Consider the following 19,967-nt stretch of genomic DNA (forward strand, 5'->3'; position numbering starts at 1 on the left):
TGTTTTTAGTGCCTCTACACCTTTTTAGGTGGGTATGTTAGTATCTGAACTATATATATTAATTGTTTTACATCTTGCTATGGACATCACTTTCTATATAACTCTATAAATACATCTATGGCTCTCTGGGTATGCCTGTGACTGTATTTATAGGAACTTGAGAGAGTCTGTGTGTGGGTGTGTGAGAGTCTGAGTGAGTCTGTGAGTCTGTGTGTAGGTGCATAAGTGTCTGAGTAGGTCTGTGAATGGGTGCGTCAGTGTCTGAGTTGCTCTGTGAGTAGGTACAAGACGATCTCAGTGGGTCTGTGAGTGGGTGCATAAAGGTCTGAATGGGTCTGCCAGTGGGTACATGAAGGTCTGAGTAGGTCTGTGAGTGGGTGTGTGAGACTCTGAGTGGGTCTGTGAGTGGGTGTGCAAGGTTCTGGATAGCTCTGTGAGTGAGCGCATGAGTCTTTGAGTGGGTCTGTGAGTGGGTGCATGAGTCTCTGATTGGTTCTGTGAGTGGGTGCATGAGTGTCTAAGCAGGTGTATGAGTGGGTTTGTGAATGTCTGAGTAGGTCTGTGAGTGGATACATGACTCTTTGGATACATTTGTTGGTGAGTGCTTGAGGATCTGATTGAGTCTGTTGGTGAGTGTGTGAGTCTCTGTGTGGGTCTGTAAATGGGTGCCAAAGGGTCTAAGTTGTTCTGTGAGTGTGTGTGTGAGTGGGTGCGTGAGGGTCAGGATGGGCGGTGGCTGGCTGCATGAGGGTCTGAGTGGGTCTGTGAGTAGACACATGAGGGTCTGAGTGGGTCTGTTAGTGGATGCATGAGAGTCCAAGTGGGTCTGTGAATGGATGTGTCAGTGTCTGAGTGTCTCTGTGAGCGGGTGTGTGAGTATCTGAGTGGGTCTTTCAGTAGGTGCATGAGTCTTTGAGTGGGACTGTGAGTGGATGTGTGAGTCTCTGAGTGGGTCTGTAAGTAGGTGTATGAGTGAGTGTGTCAGTGAGTGGGCGTGTGTGTGGCTCTGTGAGTGGAAGCATGAGCATCTGAGTGGGTATGTGAGTGGGTGCATGGGGGTCTAAGGGCTTCTATATGTCAATGATTTTTAAAGTTTTTCAGTGTTATTTGTGAATTTGTCATGCCATCACATAGGAGTCGAGCTGAGCATTGGGATATATTCACAAATATTGTGGGGTGTGGAAAAAATGCCACTTTTCATTTTATTTTTCAGCCCCAGGAACTGTGTCCATTTCCCTAAAATGGTGACCGCAACTTTATGGTCAGCTTTCAGCCCGCCATTCACAGCATTGCTGTTGGCAAGCATTTATAAATATGCTGTGACAGCCGTGAAATTGTTGCAATGGATCTGCGGCCCTAGATATACAAATTAATTTCACCTTTAATTTCTCAAAAACTACTGAACGGATTTACACCAAATAATAAAATCTGTAATCTGCCTACCGAAGCCTACCTTTCTGCCAAACTTGGAGTAATTCTGTCCAGCGGTTGGGGCTATAGTCGTCTTCAAAACCCCTACGGTAATTCACATGGGAAATGCATGTATTTTCACCTCTCCTTTTTCTCTGCCCCTGCTTGACGGATTAACAATTCAATCCCAAAACTTAAATAGGCACCCAAATTGAAAAAAAATGAAAATATATACATATTTAAACACAAAAATATAAATAAATAATATATAATTAAAATTATAAATATATATATGTATGTGTATATATATATATATATATATATATATATATATAAATACACATATGTATACATATATATATTTATAATTTTAATTATATAGTATTTATTTATATATGTATATATATATTTACATATATATATATATATATATATATATATATATATATATACACATATATATATATTTAAAATAATTATATAGTATTTATTTATATTTTTGTGTGGGACCATGAGTGGATGTGTATAGGGTATATTTAACCCCTGCGAAGTGCTACAATTTCTGTACTTTTGCATAAATATTTTGTTAAATATTTTAGTACCACACCAAACAAGGCAACAGTAGGGAAAAAGTTGGTCTTTGGAGGAGTAAGGTTTAATCTTCCTACTCTAGTCTGTGCAACAGTAGGATAAGCATTGGACTTCTAAGTGGTGAATTTTACTCTACCCACTCCAACCTAGCCAACAGTAGGAAAAGTGATGGACTTAGAGGGATTACATATACTATTCCTACTCCAGTCTAAGCAACAGTAGGAAAAGCATTGGGCTTTGAATAGGTGAGATTTACTATTTCCACTCCAGTCTGTGCAGCAGTAGGGAAAGCATTAGACTTCAGAGGGATTACTACTCCCACTCCAGTCTGTGCAACAGTAGGGAAAGTGTTGGACATTTGAATGTTAACATTTAGTATTCCCATTCCAGAATGTGCAACAGTAGGAAAAGCATTGGACTTCGGAGAGGTAAGATTTAATATTTCCACTCCACTCTAAGCAACAGTTTCCATACAAATCCAATATATACTTGGATAACCCTATTCATTTAGAAAAACTATTAAACAACTAAATATAAACATTATTACATAACATGCAGTATTAAACAAACAACAATTATCCTATTTATAAAGTTCACTAACAATGTAAAACTTAATTTTCAATAAAACAATAATGCTTATTTTAGAATTGCTTAATTAACTTTCCACCCCATTCCCCTACAAACCTTGCAACCCACACCTTACAATATAATGTAACAAAATTCACATAATTGATAATCAATTACATAATTAATAATTAATAGATAATTGTGAATTAAATATTGATTATTTACCTTCCCACACTATAACCCTTCAAACCCAACAGCCTACACCTAAAATATAACTAAAATATATATTAATATAGCATTTATATAATTATTAACCCCTTCCATCCGCTCAAACTCACGCACTCAATCACTCCCACCCCATCCACAAACACTCACTCACCCCTCCACCATCCACAAACACTCACTCACATATGCAGACATGCATCCACAAACACCCCCATGCTCTGACATTCACAATATTCACACACTCACTCACACACGCAGACACAAACACACAAACACTCCCTCCCCTATCGGACAATCCGCTTACCTCGTCCATCAAGGAGGTCGTCCAGGAGGAGACGGGTCTTGGTGCTTCCACTGCCAGCAGCGCCTCGACATCTGGACAGCACCAGACTTTGTTACAGGTTGTAATACGGTGTGTGGTCTCTTTTTAGCATGGCAGTACCAGTGGCAGTACCAGTGGCGGTACTGCCTCTGCACCGCCAACCGACAGCACTACTGTTCTCGGAATTCCACCCTATTTCGAGCAGAATTCGGAGATCAGTCGTATTAGAGCGGTCTTAAGACTTCCAGAACAGGCGGTATTTACCGCTGAAGTCGTGATGAGGGCCAATATTCTTTAAAACTATATTATTGGAAACAAGCTTCACAACAATAATATTCTTAATAATGATATTAGTTAACTGAAAAAAATCAATTTTTGACAACAATATTCCTGCATCACGATAGTTTTGCATCACAATATTTTTTTAAAGATTTCTATCTCATGATATCTACAACTTGATATTTTGTCCAAATACCAGTCAAATGTTTTCATTACACCACCTGGATTGCTGGCATTTCCTTTAATGGCAAATGTTTTCATTGCACCACCTGGAGTGCTGGCATTTCCTTTAGTGGCAAAAGGGAGCTCTACTGCATTTACAAGCAGTTCTGCTAGCACTTGGCTGTTGGATCATGACTGCTCGGGATACACTGGGCCAATAGCTTTAGTGAGAAAGCACAGTTGAAGTGCATTGAAGGTTACAAAACAATACCTAAATACCATTGCAAATAACCATATATATGCTGCAGTAACCATAACCTGTCCTCCCAATCATGTATAACTTCACAAAGTACATCACTCTTGGCATGTTAAATGACATCATTGATGACACCACTGATAACGTCTCATATGGACATTGTTGATGAGATTACTGATGACATCATCATGAAACAGTTGTTGACACTTTTTATTGTTTTAATGGTGCAAATGACATTTTAAGATGTGTTTAAGAAATGGGGTTATTCATTGAGGGGAAAACCCCTCTCGAGCAACAACCACAGACCTTGTTAGGGTTAAACACAAAGATCACTAAATTAACTTGTGCTTATCTCTCTAGTAGTTTGGACCAAAAACAATCAGGCTTAGCTTAGAGGCACTGTGTAAATAACTTATGAAGTACACATAAATAAGTTACATTAAGAGAAAACACAACACCAGAAAACCCCCCAAACCAATTTACAAAGATTGGATCCAGTTTAATCAATAAAATGTAACCAAAGCTAAATAATTCCAATCAGTAGAACCAGCGTTCTGAACATTTAAAGTATTTAGTGAAAAATAGTTCCTAAAAGCTCAAAGTGCCAACCATGGGTATCTGGTTGTGCAAGACAAGGGCCATGTCATAATTCAATGCCGACTGTGATGGAGCGTGGGTTGGATACGCAAGATGGATTTCACCCTTTCTTGGCTTCCCTTCAGGTTTAGAAAAAGCTTTGGAAAAAAGTTCAGCAGAATTTAGGTTGCAGCAGGCTGAATCTGAGGAGAAGTCATCATTGCCAGAGAGCGCTGGACAAAGTCTTGTGAAGCCATCACCAATGGCAGGAAAAAGCTCAGAGCTGGAGGATTTCCAGGCTGAGCAAGTTGTTGTCGATGGGGAGACTGTTGCCTTCAAGGTAGGTGAAATTTGCACCTTCGGACTTACAAGCTGTAGCCAAAGAGGCCTTCAATAGGCTGGATACCATTGCTCGGAATTCCAGCTGGATAGGATTTGCTGCTGCGGATAAGAACAGAATGAGAGCTACAGCGAGGTCAGGACCACCAGCTATGAACCTTGGGTAGTTTGACTGGAAAGTAGGTGCAGTCTTCTGTTGGTTCTTCTGCCACTTTTTAGTGAAAACATTTCTAAGTTTCAGCAGCATCTGTATCACTACTTCAAAAGGTGCAGGACATGGAGGGGCACCACTTCGGGGTTAGGACTCACTACAGCAGAGGCCAGGGTCTAGGTTCAAAGATTCTGGAGATTGTTATGCCCCTGTAGTTCACACAGAAGGCCAGCCAACTGGCCCTAGGAACTATTCTAATAGTCCTGGATTCAGGCAGCAAAGCAGACCTCAAGCTGCAGGGTAGTTCTCTGGTAGCTGCAGGGCAGTACTTTTCGGAATCAGGCAGCTTCAAGCAGCAGGGCAGTCCCCTGGGGTGCAACGCAGTCCTTCTGAAGTTTTCTACAGGGTCAGATGTGTACTGAAGGGTTGTTCTGAGGGTTCGATATTTATACCTGGTACCAGCTTTTGAAGTGGAAAAACATCTAGGCTATCCCCACATCTGGTTCAGGAAAGTTCTTCCTTTCCCCTGTCAAGTCTCCGAGAAGTCTTGAATGACAAAAGGCTAGTGTCAGGTTCCTTTCTATGTGTGCTGGAGGTAGTCTTTTATAGTGTAAGTTAATCTGAGAACACCTCCGCCCCAGCCATACTGGCAAAGTATCTCAACCTTCTAACATCTAGTCCCCTTTTGCCTCACTGACTGGGGGAAAGACACAAAGCCCAATGTCCAAGCTATTCACAGTCATATGACCCAGGATATTGGCAGCAGGTACCAGATGGTTGGGCCAGGAAAATATAAACTTTCTAAAAGTGACATTTTCAGAATTGTGACTTTAAATCGCACTTTAACATTAAAGAAGGTTTTCAATTACAATTGATTTGAGTCCAAACATGAGATCCTACCTACTCTCTATCAAACGTTAGCATTTATTGAAGGTAATAAAGTAACATTAAGTTAATGTATGGGAGGGGTAGGCCATACAGTAGTGAAAAGAATTAGGAGCTTTTCACTACCAGGACATGTAATACTTACAACTCATGTTCTATGTTTTGAATACAATACACATGCACTCTGCTGTATGGGCTGCTTAGGGACTACCATAGGGGTGAATTATATGCATTACAAAGAAAAGTTGAGACCTGGCATAAAGATGTATTTTGCTAGGTTCAAATAACAGTTTAAACCTGCACTACAAGCTGTAATTGCAGGACTGACACATGTTTTGAAGGGCTACTTTAGTGGGTGTCACAATGAGTGCTGCTTGCCTACTATTCCATTTAATTTACAGGCCTTAGGTACATGTAGTACTATATACAAGGGACTTATAAGTAAATTAAATGTGTAGGTCAATGTTACCATGTTTTCAGGAGTAAGACAAGCACTTTAGCACTGGTCAGCAGTATAAAATTGTGTCCTAGTGCCCAAAAAAATAATTTCAGAACACAGGAGTGGGCGAAGACAAACAGTTTGGGGCAAGGCCAGACCAAGGATATCAGGTCTAACAATATGTATATTAGCTGTTATATGAGTAATATCTATTTTCATGATAGTTGTTCATTCATGATGCAAGTGTTCACTATTGTATGAACCCTAACAAAATTATCAAAATAGGAAAATAAGGACCTATGTTTGTATACAGCATACATTGACTAGCTTCAGAGGGGTGGGTGGAGATGTTGATCAAAGACCATGTTCATAGCCAACAACTCTGGATTGGCTAAAGGCTTCTTACAGTAAAGATTTTCCACCTGTAAAGAATTGGACACAAACCCACCAATCCCTGCTGCACTTGTTAAAATGCTGGGGTGAGTTCTCAAGAACTGTGTCTTTGCACATCTTAAAGTAAAACTAAGGATTGTTGGAAACCCTCACTATTCACCATTAAGGTTGTGTTCAGCAGAATTCTCTGTCTACAGAGGTCTGGGCACATGAGTAAAGCCTGCAGAGAAAACATGCTATCATGGATGAAGACTGAACATAGTGGGGATTTATTACTTTAGGTGGACTGGGCACAGGGCGTGATCAAAGGTCATGCCCCACTGCACACGGCTGAAGGCCATGCAGTGGAGTGATGGACTATTCAGAGGCGATTTGGCCTGAGTGTTGTTATTGGTCACATTTTGTGGAAAACATTCTTTGTGGATAGGTGATGACCTTCAGAGGGATGTCTAATGACCTTGTTGAAAGGAGCCTTACTAATGAACTCTCACAGCACATTGCCAAAGTATGTGTACAATGTAGTACACAAACTGAGGGTTGAACATGTGGCCTGGGCTTTTGACTAACCCCCACCATTTTTGCAAGAGAGGTTTTGTCATTTGATTATGTAATCAGTGATATCACTTGACATGTCATGAATGATGTAACATGTGAGGTCATAAGCAGTGCATGATGGGCACAAGCTATGATTGGTTTACTGAACCGTAACAGGCGAATTTTAGTGGTTTTGTTTTGTAACCAAAACTGCACTTTATCTGTGTTTTTTTCCACTGAATTTCAGAGGTTTTTTAAAACACTTATTTTGGTATTATAAGCAAATCCAACCATATTTCACTTTAACCTGTGCATTTTTCTGTGACTTTCTAGGTATTTTTATCATATTCTACTGGACCTGTTTTTGCACCACAATTTGTTTTTATGGCTATCCATTATTGAACACACATTTGGCTGTGCATAGTAGAGAGTGTTTGCAGTCATTGTACAAAACCTATAGTAAACAGCTTAACCCTTACCACACATGGCTTTTAGACATGTGAAGAAGGGGTTGACTAAATATCATGATTTCTGGTAAGATCTTGTAACATAACTATAATGGGGATTGTCTGTGTGGATCGGTTACTAAATCTATACCAATAGCCAAATTCTACTGTACACTTAAAGTAGTAGAGCAAAGTGTATTTTCAGCAAGGGTCTGAGCCAAACATCACCAGACATCATTTTGCTGTGTGCACTGAAGTGTTGGGCACAAGCCCTGACCTCTGGCCCGGTCCTGTGACCCAACCTTCAGTGCAAATCCTCAATTTGGACAGTAAAGGAGAGGCCAAGGGACTAAAAGGCCATGAATTGCAGGGGAGGGGTGAAGGACCCGGCTTCTGTTCTGGCCTTGCCCCCTACCCTCCACTAGAGTCAAATTCCAGCTGCACAAAGCCTTAAGCCATGAGCCATGGTGAGCAATGGTGGTGGTGTGCAATGGCTGCCTAGGAGTCAAGGCCTGTCCCCATCCTCAATAGTCATCCAACATCTGTTATGGCTGGTTTTTGACCATTCATAGCAAGGGTGATCAGCCTCAGGGTCTGACCTTCAGATAACCCACTACAGGAAGCCAATTTCCTATGTTTGTTCTTTTTTTTCAAATATTGTTATGTTAGCCTTTAGGTTAATGACACTGCTTTGGTCATGCCCTGTTGTCCACAAAGCTCACCCTTGTGGTGGCCTACCAAGTGGAGAGAACCATGGAAGCATCTGTGGCCCATGGCAGCAGAGCTAATCAGTTCATGAAGTTCACCCTGGTGGTAGAGTACTGGGGATATAACCTTAAAGTCCCCTCATGAAGCTTGCCCGAGTAGTGGTCTAACAGCCTGGTGGAAGATTGCGGTGATGCAGCCTGAAGCTAGGCACAGCATGGCCCTTAAGTCTGTGAAGCTCAGACGGGTCAAGCAAGTGGATGGATGGATGTTTGACACAGCATCACCTTCGACCTGGAGCAGCAGGGTATTCCGGGCCTGATTTACACTTTTGGCAGCAAAACTGTGCAAACGCAGTTTTGCAGCAAAAAGTAGAGCGTTGACTAGCATTTCACAGCGCCAGCCAGGCGCCATATTGAAGGAACGGCATAAGCCGGCTCTAAACTTGGGCTAATGTCTTAAAAAAAGACGCTAGCCGGGATGGGGTGGTGGTAGGGAAGGAGCGGGTTGTGATGTCAAAAAATGATGCTAGCCTGGTTAGAGGCAAAAGAAAATGCCTCTAACCAGACTAGCGCTATTTCCTGGCACTCAATCACCAAAAATATGACTCCTGTCTTAGGAAAGACAGGAGTCATGTCCACCATCCCATTGGCCAGCAGAGGGGACAAGTGTCCCCTGCCCATGGCCATTGCACCCTGTGCCATGCAGGGGGTCCTAAGTTAGGGCCCCCGATGGCAAAAAAAAAATTAATTAAAAAACGCTTACCCAGACTTACCTGGGATGGTGTTCCCCATCCTCCAGTGTCCCTCTGGTGGGGGTGGGGGTGTTCCTGGGTCTTAGGGAGGGCACCTGAGGACCCATTCCATGGTGTTTAACCATGGAAATGGGTCCACAGGTCCCCTAACCCCTGGTCTGAACTAAGCAGTAAATAATGGTGCAAAGCGATTTTTGCACCATTATTTGGCCCTTCCTCCCACCTGTGCACTATTTTAGCATGAGGGGATAAATATGAGGCTAGCACCATTTTTTAGATGGGAAAGCCTATCTTACATCTCATTGACGCAAGGTAGGTTCATGGAACCAAATAATGGTGCAAACTCCTATATTTTGACGTTAGTCATGTCTAACGTCAAAATATAAATATGGAGTTAGGTTTGCTAAAAAAGAATGATGCAAATTCAGCAAAAACAGAGTACAACTCTGCCCCTCAATTTGTGAAGCTGGTCCTGGTTGCGCACAACTAGATGGGTAAAGTTGAACAGCATTTTAAATCAGCAGTACCTGTGGCATCACTGGGAAGCAGAGGATCCATCAATCACAGATAAATTAATACAGCTTTAAAACAATGCATAAAGGGGGCCCCAACTGCCCACATCGGACTGAGAGTCAGGGTATGCTAACCCTGCCTCCTCATATGCCCTTTTCATTTTATTTTCAGAACATGTTCACTTGTCCTGTAATGGTGGCCATCACATTTTCTCTCATGTTGCAGATAGACAATCAGATCTTTCTGGATTAGTAGATCCAACTTTGGATTTGCAGATTTAAAAAGGCTGATGGGAGAAAAAGCTTCCTCAGCTATTAGGATGCAATTATCTGTTGAAACTTTGGATTAGTAGGTATATGAATACCCTTAAAGGTCCAGATAACTATCGACTTTTCTATAATGTAAGCTTTTCCTGCAGAACCTGGGCACCGTTTTAAATGTCAATTCCTCAAAAACTACCAAAGGGATTTACATCAAATCAGGCAAAAGCTCTTCCTTAAGTACAGTTTTATCTTCTTGACAAATATTTTATGTAATTCATTTTAGCTATTTTTTTGTATTGAAAGCAAACACTTTTGTTTAAATGGAAATGGAAAAAGGCACTTTTGGGACCTCTCCTTTTACAAGACCCAGCTTCATAAATTGGTGTGAACCTTGCCTTGAAAACCTCACTGTGAGAAAACAGGGCTGATTGCAGAGGCCCCCTATCTTTTTGCCCCCATTTTTCACTTTTAGGTGGTGTTTTCCTAACTTTGATGGTACCCCGGGACTGCTAACCAGTTCCAAGGCCTGTGCTCTGTGTAAAATGAGTATTCAAATTAAGCTACTTATAATTGGCTATGTCAACCTACCTATAAGTCCCTAGTATATGGTAGGGCATGTAGGTTTGGGGACCCCAGCATAGGTGGTCCACCCATAGGTGCACTGTTGGGGTGCCCTGTGTCATTTTAAAGGCAGGCCTTCCTTGCTGGCTGCTTTTAAATTAAAGTTTTATGCAAATTGAAATTAAAATCACTTCCAAAGACTTAAACTACCTTATTTTTACATGTAGGTCTCCCCTAAGGTGTGCCCTATGTGCCCCTAGGATTGGGTGCCATGTAACTATAAGTAGGGACCCTATAAAATAGTTTTATAAGCCCTGGTGAGGTAAAATAGCCAAATGTGTTTTTCCCTCACTGTAGTGAATGGCCTCCGTTGGCTTAAATGGGGAGACTTTATTTTAATTGACAAAGTCCCCCTAAGTGTCAGATACCTTGAGTTTGGTATCAAAATGATTGTTATAATAAATCCTACAAAATACAATTGTTTGAGCTAATATAACTAGTTCAGGTAAAGAGTTTTAAGACGCTACCTGAAAGTTGCCAACTTCAGCTCTGTAGTGCCCTTCTCTGATTGGCCAGCCTCTGGCAGCCTGGTCAGGCTGCCTTGATGAGGTGTGAAGTGGCCTGGGCTGAACAAAAAGGATGTGCCTGGGGGAGGAGATCTGCCTCAGCAGATGAGAAAGCAGGAAAGGGGGAAGGCAGCCAAACTGGTCTTCAAAGGCAGGGAAGGATATTTGGAACAGCCGAGCACCCTCCCTCACATCCTGCAACCCCAGAACATTAGGTGCCCCCTTGATTACATTAGGAGAGGGCAGGAGAGTGTTTAGGATTTCTAGCCACACCAGTGGGTGGGCTCAGCCAGATCTAACCTCCAAAATCCCTTTCAGCCATGTTGGTTTTTTGTGGAATGTTGCACCCTGGGATTGATGTTTGCCACACTTCCCAGGAAGTGGTCATCAAAGGGGGAAAGAGCCCGCCTGTGATAGGATACCCAGGACTCCCGTGGTTTTCACCCAAGAGCAAGGATAAATATGGCAGAGCTGCACCTACACCTCAGATCCCTAAAAGGAAGAACATCAGAAGAAGGAATGCCCTGCTGCACACTTGGGCTTCACCACAAAAAGGACTTTGCCTGGCTTCAACTGGTTTATTAAGGGACTCCCTGCTTGCTACATGTGAAAAATAGCTAACCAGAGTCCCCTGCCTCTAATCCTAAAGAAACTGACCAGCTGACCACTGCCCAGTGGCCATTTTGGAGTTTGAGCCAGGAACATTCTGAGAGTTGGAGTCTGTACCCTCAAGGAGCTCTGGAACCTTGGGTTGAGCTGTGCACTCCTAAAGAACCTTCAAAGACCTTCTGGAAGAAGATCCAGAAGTCTGGAGAAGATTGGTGAACTTCTTGGAAAAAGCTCTATAGAGGGACCGACCCGCTGTGGTGAGTCTAGCCGGCTTGTCTCAACTGCAGCCTGATTTGACTTGCAGGTTCGTCCCGCTTAGGAAAATTTCCAAAAAAGTGACTAAGTTCGAAGTTGACCGGGACCTCCCGTGCAGTGTATTCGAAGAAGGCTTCAGGGATGTCAGATCAAGATTCAGGTTTGGCCCGGTTGAAGGATTTTTATCTCAAAAAATCATCCATGGCCGAATGTAGAAATCTTCAATGAGGTGTCCTGCAATGCGTATCCGAGGAAGGGCTCCAGGTAGGTCAGATCGGACTGGATGACTTTGTCCCGCTGAAGAAAATTGTCAAGAAAACGACTAAATCCGAAGGTAAACTTTCGACCAAGGCCTCCTGCTTGCTGTAGCCAAGCAGGGCTCCAGCGGTCTGCCTTAATCTTTGACTTTGCCCCGGTCGAGGTGCGATCAGATTACCAGATTGGCGCTTTTTGTTTCTAGGTGCTAAAAAACACTATGTTCCTCATTTTGATCCTGGCGACCATTTCACAGCCAAGGTAAATGTGGCGGTCCCACCACCAACAGGCTGGCGGTGCAGACCTTCACATTATGACTAAGGTGGGTTGGCCAAACAGCCACATCTCCACTCATACCGCCATGGCGGTCAGAACTGCCGGGCCAGAAATGATCATCTCTGACCCGGCGGTCCACAGAAGACCGCCAGCGGTATTAGGAGCCGGCTTTCTGCCATGGTTTCTGCAGCAGTAGCACCACCAAGAAAACCATGGCTGAAAGGCAACTGGTGACAGGGACTTTCTTCCCTGCCACTGGTAGATGACTCCCCCATCCCCCACAGCAAGCACTAGATCCCCCATTCTCCCTTCACCCACAGCCCCCACCCCCCACTGCCCAGCTCTCCCTTTAGCCACAGCACCCCCACCCCACACCCCGACACCCCTCCCTGCATACATGCACACAGACACCCACATGCCCCCCGCATACACACATTCACCTATACTTACATACATGCATTCACTCACACGCATCCATACACGCATTCACTCACATGCATTCACAACAACATCCATTTCAGCCATTCACAACAACATTCATACATGCATTCAAGCATGCAAACTCACATCCATCCAACATGCATACTCACACGCATACACACTTACATGCAAACATGCACTCACTTCAACATTAAGACATGCATACAACCATGTATACACACATTCATGCACACGTATAGACACCACACACTCATACAAGCACACACAACACTCCCCAAAATCTCGCCCCCTTCCCCTGTCAGACGATCACCTTACCTGTTCTGCGGAGAAGGTCTTCCAGCAGGGAGTGTGATGCGGTGTCCCACCTCCAGCAGCGCCCCACCAGCAGAACATCACCAGGCCGTATTATGGCTCATAATACGGCGGGCGGTGTCCTACTGGTGGGACGGGCCGGTGGTGGAGCCACCAGAGCACCTCCGCCCGCCAGTATAACTACTGATGGATTTCCACCCAAAGTGTGTCAGAAATCTGGCAGTACCCATGATATGGTGGGCGGAAGACCACCAGCACCGGCAGTCTTCTGGCACCCGCGGCTTTGGCGGTCTTCATAGAAGACCGCCAAAGGCGTAATAAGGGCCTAATTCTTTATAAATTCATATCTCTGGTTCCCCGTATCGGGTTTTATTTATTTTGGGGTTATTTTAAAGATAAAAATATAATCTATTTGTATAAATTGGTGTTAGATTTTTATTGTGTTTTGTGTTTTACTTCCTGTTTTGTGATTTTTAAATGCTTTACACACTTGTCTCCTTAGTGAAGTCTTGCTCATTGACAAGCTACCATGGGTTGAGCTGGTTTGAATTTTTTGAGACCTAACTGGACCTAAGTGGAGGTTAGTGGACTATTGCTAAATTTAGATACTTACCTGCCCTTACCAATAATCTACTTTCCAACATTTTTGATGGCAGCGGTGGGATCCATTACTTGTGTTTAAAGTCACAATACAGTTTTAAGTGAAATAAGTTAAAAATCCACTAAATTGACCTAGAGCAAAAGTATTTTTGATTTTTCAAATTTGGACTCATTTTTTAATTACTTCATTTTTGATTTTACTAAATTGTTCTGATCAATTGGTGCCAAAGTTTTTTAAGTGACAGAAAACTAAAGAGAGACCATGGAGCTTGATCTGACTAGCCTACCAACATTCACTGCAGCTGAGCTTAGGGTGTTGTGCAGAAAGAGGGAATTACCTGCTGCTAACAACCTTAGGAAGGCTGTGATGGTCAAGTCCCTTGAAGCATGGGTAGTGCAGATGGAGGCAGAGAAAGCTTCAGAGGTAGGAAGGAAGAGGGAAGATGTCTTCTCCAATCTCAACGAGGAAGAGGATGATTGCCTAACTGTGATTTCAGCATCTAGGGCCCCATTAAGAGCTAATGGTAGGGGAGGGTCTGTGGCATCAGACCAGGAGGAAGAAGACCTGAGCCTCAGGGAAAGGGAACTTGAAGCCCAGGTCGCCCTCATAGCTTTGGAGGCAGAGAGGTTAGCCCTAGAGAAGGAGAAGTGGGCAAGGATTGAACAGAGAGATGTGGCAACGACAGACAAGTGGAGGTGTCCATAGGGTGGGGGGGTTCTGCCACAGGTTGCCCAAGTCAGTTTTTCCTGCTTATGTAGAGGGGGATGACATAGTCAAGTGGTTGGATGCCTTTGAGAATGCACCCCAAATGAGAAGGGTTAAACCCCAATACTGGGGTTCACTCCTATGGGTGTTAGTCCCAATATCTGGGAGGGATAGGCTCCTGACCATAGGGGGTAGGAAGCAGATTCATATTCCCCGGCATGAAGAGGTGCTTAACCAAGAAGTTTGGTCTGACCCCAGAGCAGTACAGGATGAAGTTCAGGGACAACCAGAAGATCAATACCCAGTGTTAGGTTGAGTTTGAAACACGCCTTATTTAAGGCACTAGAGGGTTGGATACATAGTAACAAAGTAAATACTTATAAGGGGTTATACAATTTGATCATGAGAGAGCACATCTTGACCAAATGTATCCAAGAGAGGTTACGCCAGCATCTAGTGGACTCTAATCTGACCAACTCCATAGAGCTGGGGGAAGCAGATGATGAGTGGTTGAGAACCAGGATGGTTGTCAAGCCCCGGGGGAGCCTCCAAGAAATGGGGGTCAGGTCTCCAAATACCTAAGGAGGGAGGTGGTAATCCCACCACACAGACTCCCTCTGTAAACCAAAACCCTAAGTAAGAGGGGAGTAAATCCCACTCCCACTCTGACCAGCAGAGGCAGGGAGACCCAGGATTGAAAAAGCTCTTGGACAGTAAGGCCTGCTTTGACAGTCAGCAGACCGGTCACTTCAGAGGAGATACAGCCTGTCCAAAGAAGGTGGTTAGCACTGGGTTGTCCAGTGTAGCCATGGAGGAGGACTCCTTAGATGATGAGGTCCTCATAGCATTGGGCTGGGAGACAGGACCAGATAGTAACTTGGTGATCCCCAAGGGTGGGAGTAGGCACTTTCACCCCATTCAGGTGAATGGGATCCCTACCACTGGCCTTAGAGACACCTGTGCCAGTCACACTATAGTGAGTGACCGGTTGGTGGCCCCAGACATGCATGTCCCAGGAGAGACAAGGAGAGTCAGGGTAGCCACAGGTGAGGTCTCCTCCAATCTTGTAGCCATAGTGCCCCTAGAAAGGGATGGTATCCTTGACTGGTTTAGGGTGGTGATCAGTGCTGATCTCCCCCTAGATTGTATCCTTGGCAATGACCTCCCAGAGGTGAGTCTGGTCGAAGATGGGACGATCGCCCAGAGAGCCCCCCCAGCCCAAAAACCGGGGGAACCAGTCCCTACAGTTAGGAGACTGTTGTCCCCAAACAAAGGGAGGAAGAAAAAGAAGGTTAGGCCACTCTTTAAGAGAGTTCCAGTGAGGCAAAGGCCTTTTGCCCCAGCAAGGGGGGAGCCCGGAGTTGGTACTGGTGAAGCCTTCCCTGGCCCCAAGGAAATCCTGAGTAGTCAGGCAGCTGTCCAGATGTAGGGTGTTGCCCCAGGAAGGGAGAGTGAAAGGAGGGTGTCAGCCACAGGAGGTGGTAGGCACCCACTCTAAACAGCCAGAGGGGTGCCAGGACCCCACAGATGCCCCTAAAACAGCTCAACCACCTGTCAGTGGAGAGCTTAGGGTGTGGTTCTGGGTGCTGACAGCTGTCAGTAGCCTCTGCTGGGTGCTGGCCTTCATGGTACCACTGCACCTGGCCTAGGAGGCAGTTCCCAGGGTCAAAGGCAAAGTAGGCCCCATGACCCTGTTGGTCATGGTGGGGTTGCTCAAGTGGTGACTGACCTTTTTGGCTAAGCTAGGTGTTGCCCTAACAAAGTTAGGGGTAGGGGAGGTGGGAATTCACTAACCAAGTTGGCAGAGAGAGAGGAAGAAGACACCATAGAGGGACGTTACAGTTTAAAGTGGGTCCTTTTACTGTTGGGATAGGTTCACTATCCAGAGGGAGTGACCATGACAGGAGAATATAAGGCAGAGTAGGCCCTGCAAAGGGACAGACAGTTTTCTTCACTGTCTTCCTCGCTTGACAAGGAAGGAAGACTCTCCCAGGCTTGTGCTGAGTCTCCTGGTTGTGTGGGCTGGGGGGGCTTTTGTGAGAAAACAGTGCTGATTGCAAAGCCCCCCTTATTTTTTGCCCCCATTTTTCACTGTTGCTGGTGTTTTCACAAATCTGATGGTGCCTTGGGTACTGCTAACCAGTCCCAGGGCCTGTGCTCTGTGTAAAACGAGTATGCAAATTAGGCACAGTGGTCATCAAAGGAGGAAGGAGCCTGTCTGTGATTGGATACCCAAGACTCCCCCGTTTTTCACCCAGGATAAAGGATAAATATGGCAGAGCTGCAACCACACCTCAGATCCCTACAAGGAAGAACTTCAGAAGAAGAAGGACTGCCCTGCTGGACCCCTGACCTGCACCTGGACACTGAACTCTGAATGACTTCACCAATTGCACACTTGGGCTTCACCACAAAAAAGACTTTGCCTAGCTTCAACTGGTTTCAGGAGGGACTCCCGACGTGCTACAGGTGAATAATAGCTAACCAGAGTCCCCTGCCTCAGATCCTGAAGAAACTGACCAGCTAACCACTGTCCAGTAGCCATTTTGGAGCTTGAGCTGGGTGCATTATGGGAGTTGGAGTCTATACCCTCAAGGAGCAACTCAAAGATTCTGGAACCTTGCAGTGAGCTGTAGACTCCTAAATGACCTTCAAAGACCTTCTGGAAGAAGATCCAGAAGTTTGGAGAAGATTAGTGAACTTTTCGGAAAAAGCTCCATAGAGGGATTGACCCTCCATGGTAAATATGACCGGCTTCCCTCAACCGTGACCCGGCCTGACTTTCAAGTTCATCCCGCTGAGGAAATCTAAAAAAAATTGACTAAGGCCCTCATTATGAACATGGTGGTTAACACCGCCGTGTTCATGTTGGCGGTCTTTCTATAGACCGCCAGCACCCCTGGGACCCCACCGGCCGTATAATACACATTCTGCTGGGCTGGGAAATTGCCGGCGGCTCCTCATGGAGCCACCGTCAATTCCTCTGTGCGGTGGTTGCAGCTGCACCGGTTGCACAGATCACTGCCCGTAAATCGGGCAGTTACCTACGCGATGGTGCACTGCACAGGGGCCCCTGCACTGCCCATGCCAAGTGCAGGGGCCCCCAGGGGGGCCCAGGAGCACCCCTTCCACCAGCCTCGAAAAATTGACTAATTTCAAACATAGAAATCTTCACCAAGGTTTCCTGCGATGCATATCCGAGGAAGGGCTCCTGGGAGGTCAGATCAGACTGGTGACTTTGTCCCGCTGAAGAAAATCTTCAAGAAAACGACTAAGTCCGAAGGTAAAATTTTGACCGAGGCCTCCCCCTTGCTGTAGGTGATCAGGACTACATTGCGGTCTGCCTTAAACTTTGACTTTGCCCCGGCCGAGTTGCGACCAGATGACCAGATTGGCGCTTTTTGTTTCTAGGGACTGTAAAAGACAAATTCTTTAAAAATTCATACTTTCCCGTTGAATAAAAAAGAAAAAAAAGAGGATAATGAAAAAAGAACAAAGACAAAAGAACAAAAAAAGAACATTTTATGAAAGTGAAAGAAGCTTGTTTGGCCATATTGTGCAGGAGCATATTACTAGGTAACTTTGTATAATGAGAAGTGAACACAAAATAGCTAACATATAGTGAAACTAAAGTAATGTAAAATGTGCGATCTAGTGGTTTTTAAAATGGCAGTGGTTAGGGTGACTGACTATCCCTTTAAATGGACAATCTGTACCTGTTTTGACACAATGGTCCTGTGGAAGGCTTATGCGGGAACGAGTTGACCATACATGCACCGACTAGGAGAATTAAAAAAAGTTATGAATAACTCAATTTATGATTGCTGTGCTGCCTGTTTCTTTTCCAAAACAGAGAGCTACAGTAAATTTTGAAAGGAGGCTTCACTTCATCATAGTTAGGTTCACGTTTCATACACACAATACTATGGACATTCAGCAGCCATAGTTAGACCTATAGTAATAATTATGTTAAGAAACTATAACTCATGGCCTAAAGTTACTTATGCAAAAAGAACAGATGATGGATGGAATGCTGAACAATGCAAACCATGACCTCTAGTCACAAAGATCTGGGTTTAATCCATTGTCTTTTTGCTCACCATGCCACCCTATGGGAACAGTCCAGCCCAAACTGCCAAGTCAGATCCTTCCTTGACCAGAAACAAGCATCCAAGGACTGGTTTCACAGTATCACACTTCATCAGCCAGGCTAGCTTGAATCCAGTGGAGCAGTGAGCATGGGACCCACATCTGGGGACACCTTTCCTAATTAGGGTGACAAATGCAAAAAGAACAGATGATGGATGGAATGCTGAAGTATGCAAATATTCACCCCTAGTCACAAAGATCTGGGTGTAATCCATTGTTTTGCTGCTTACCATGCCACCCAAGTTTGGACCCAGCCATATGCAAATCAGTCTTGACCCTGTTCCCCATGGGAACAGTCCAGACCAAACTGCCAAGCCAGATCCTCCCTGCACCAAGCATCCCAAGACCGGTTTCAGGGTATCACACTTCATTAGCCAGGCTAGCTTGAATCCTGTGGTACAGTGAGCATGGTACCCATGTCTGGGCATACCCTTCACACTTAGGGTGACAAATGCAAAAAGTTACTTAGCAGCATGAGATATAGTTTTTTCAGATAAGTATGACTACAACTGTTGAATTTCTATGGTTTTGTGTCGGTAAAACGTGAACATCCCTGTAACCTTTGGTTTCTTCAGGGAATTTGTATGTTTAACGTAAAGCAATATATAAATACTGAATGTTAATACAACTCATCGCTTTTGGCCGTGCATGGTGGGGGGTTATTTTGTGACTGGGTATATACTGTTTTAATTGTGCTTCAGATCCATAGATACATTGTGAAGTTACACTGGGGGTGATGCTGAGCACCATGGGGGAGCCACTGATTATCATAAAGGCCCAAAAAATTGTGGGGGGGCAAGGTCTTGCCCATGAGGGGTCTGTCACGGATCCCTCCATGTGTCCTATGTGATCAAGCCTGTTCAGTGTCAAAAACGCATCATGAATGAAGTGCAGTAAAGACTTCCACCAAATATCCTGAGTGGACGTTTTACTTTTTGGCCTGTGTGTACATATATATTTTGAAAAAATCAAAGGTAAAGGTTATAGGGCCAGATGTTCTAAGCTTTTTTCTGTGCAGAAATGGCCCAGTTCACAGAATCGGGTCATTTGTAAACAGACAAAGGCTTTTTGGGATGCTATTGTGTGGTTCAGTAATCCATTACCAAATCTCAAAAATAGATCTGCTAGTCGGTATTAGGAAGGGGCATGTCAAGGACCCTCCTTCCTAATAACGAGTCACAGGGGGATGTAGGAATATTTTGCAACTGGGAATGGAGTCGCAAAATATTTGCAGCTACCACCAACTTCAAGTTGGTGATAACCCATTCACAAACTGGAAGGAAAAGCATGTAGTGGAGATGTGTACAGTGCAGTGGCAAAGAGTGGAGTGGTGTACAGGGAAGTGTTGTAGAGCAGGCTTGTGTAGAGTGGAGTAAGGAGGAGTGAAGTGGCATACAGTGGAAATGCATGGAGTGGAGTGGGACACA

This window comes from Pleurodeles waltl, chromosome 5 (genome assembly GCF_031143425.1).
Source record: "Pleurodeles waltl isolate 20211129_DDA chromosome 5, aPleWal1.hap1.20221129, whole genome shotgun sequence".
NCBI classification, from domain to species: Eukaryota; Metazoa; Chordata; class Amphibia; order Caudata; family Salamandridae; genus Pleurodeles; species Pleurodeles waltl.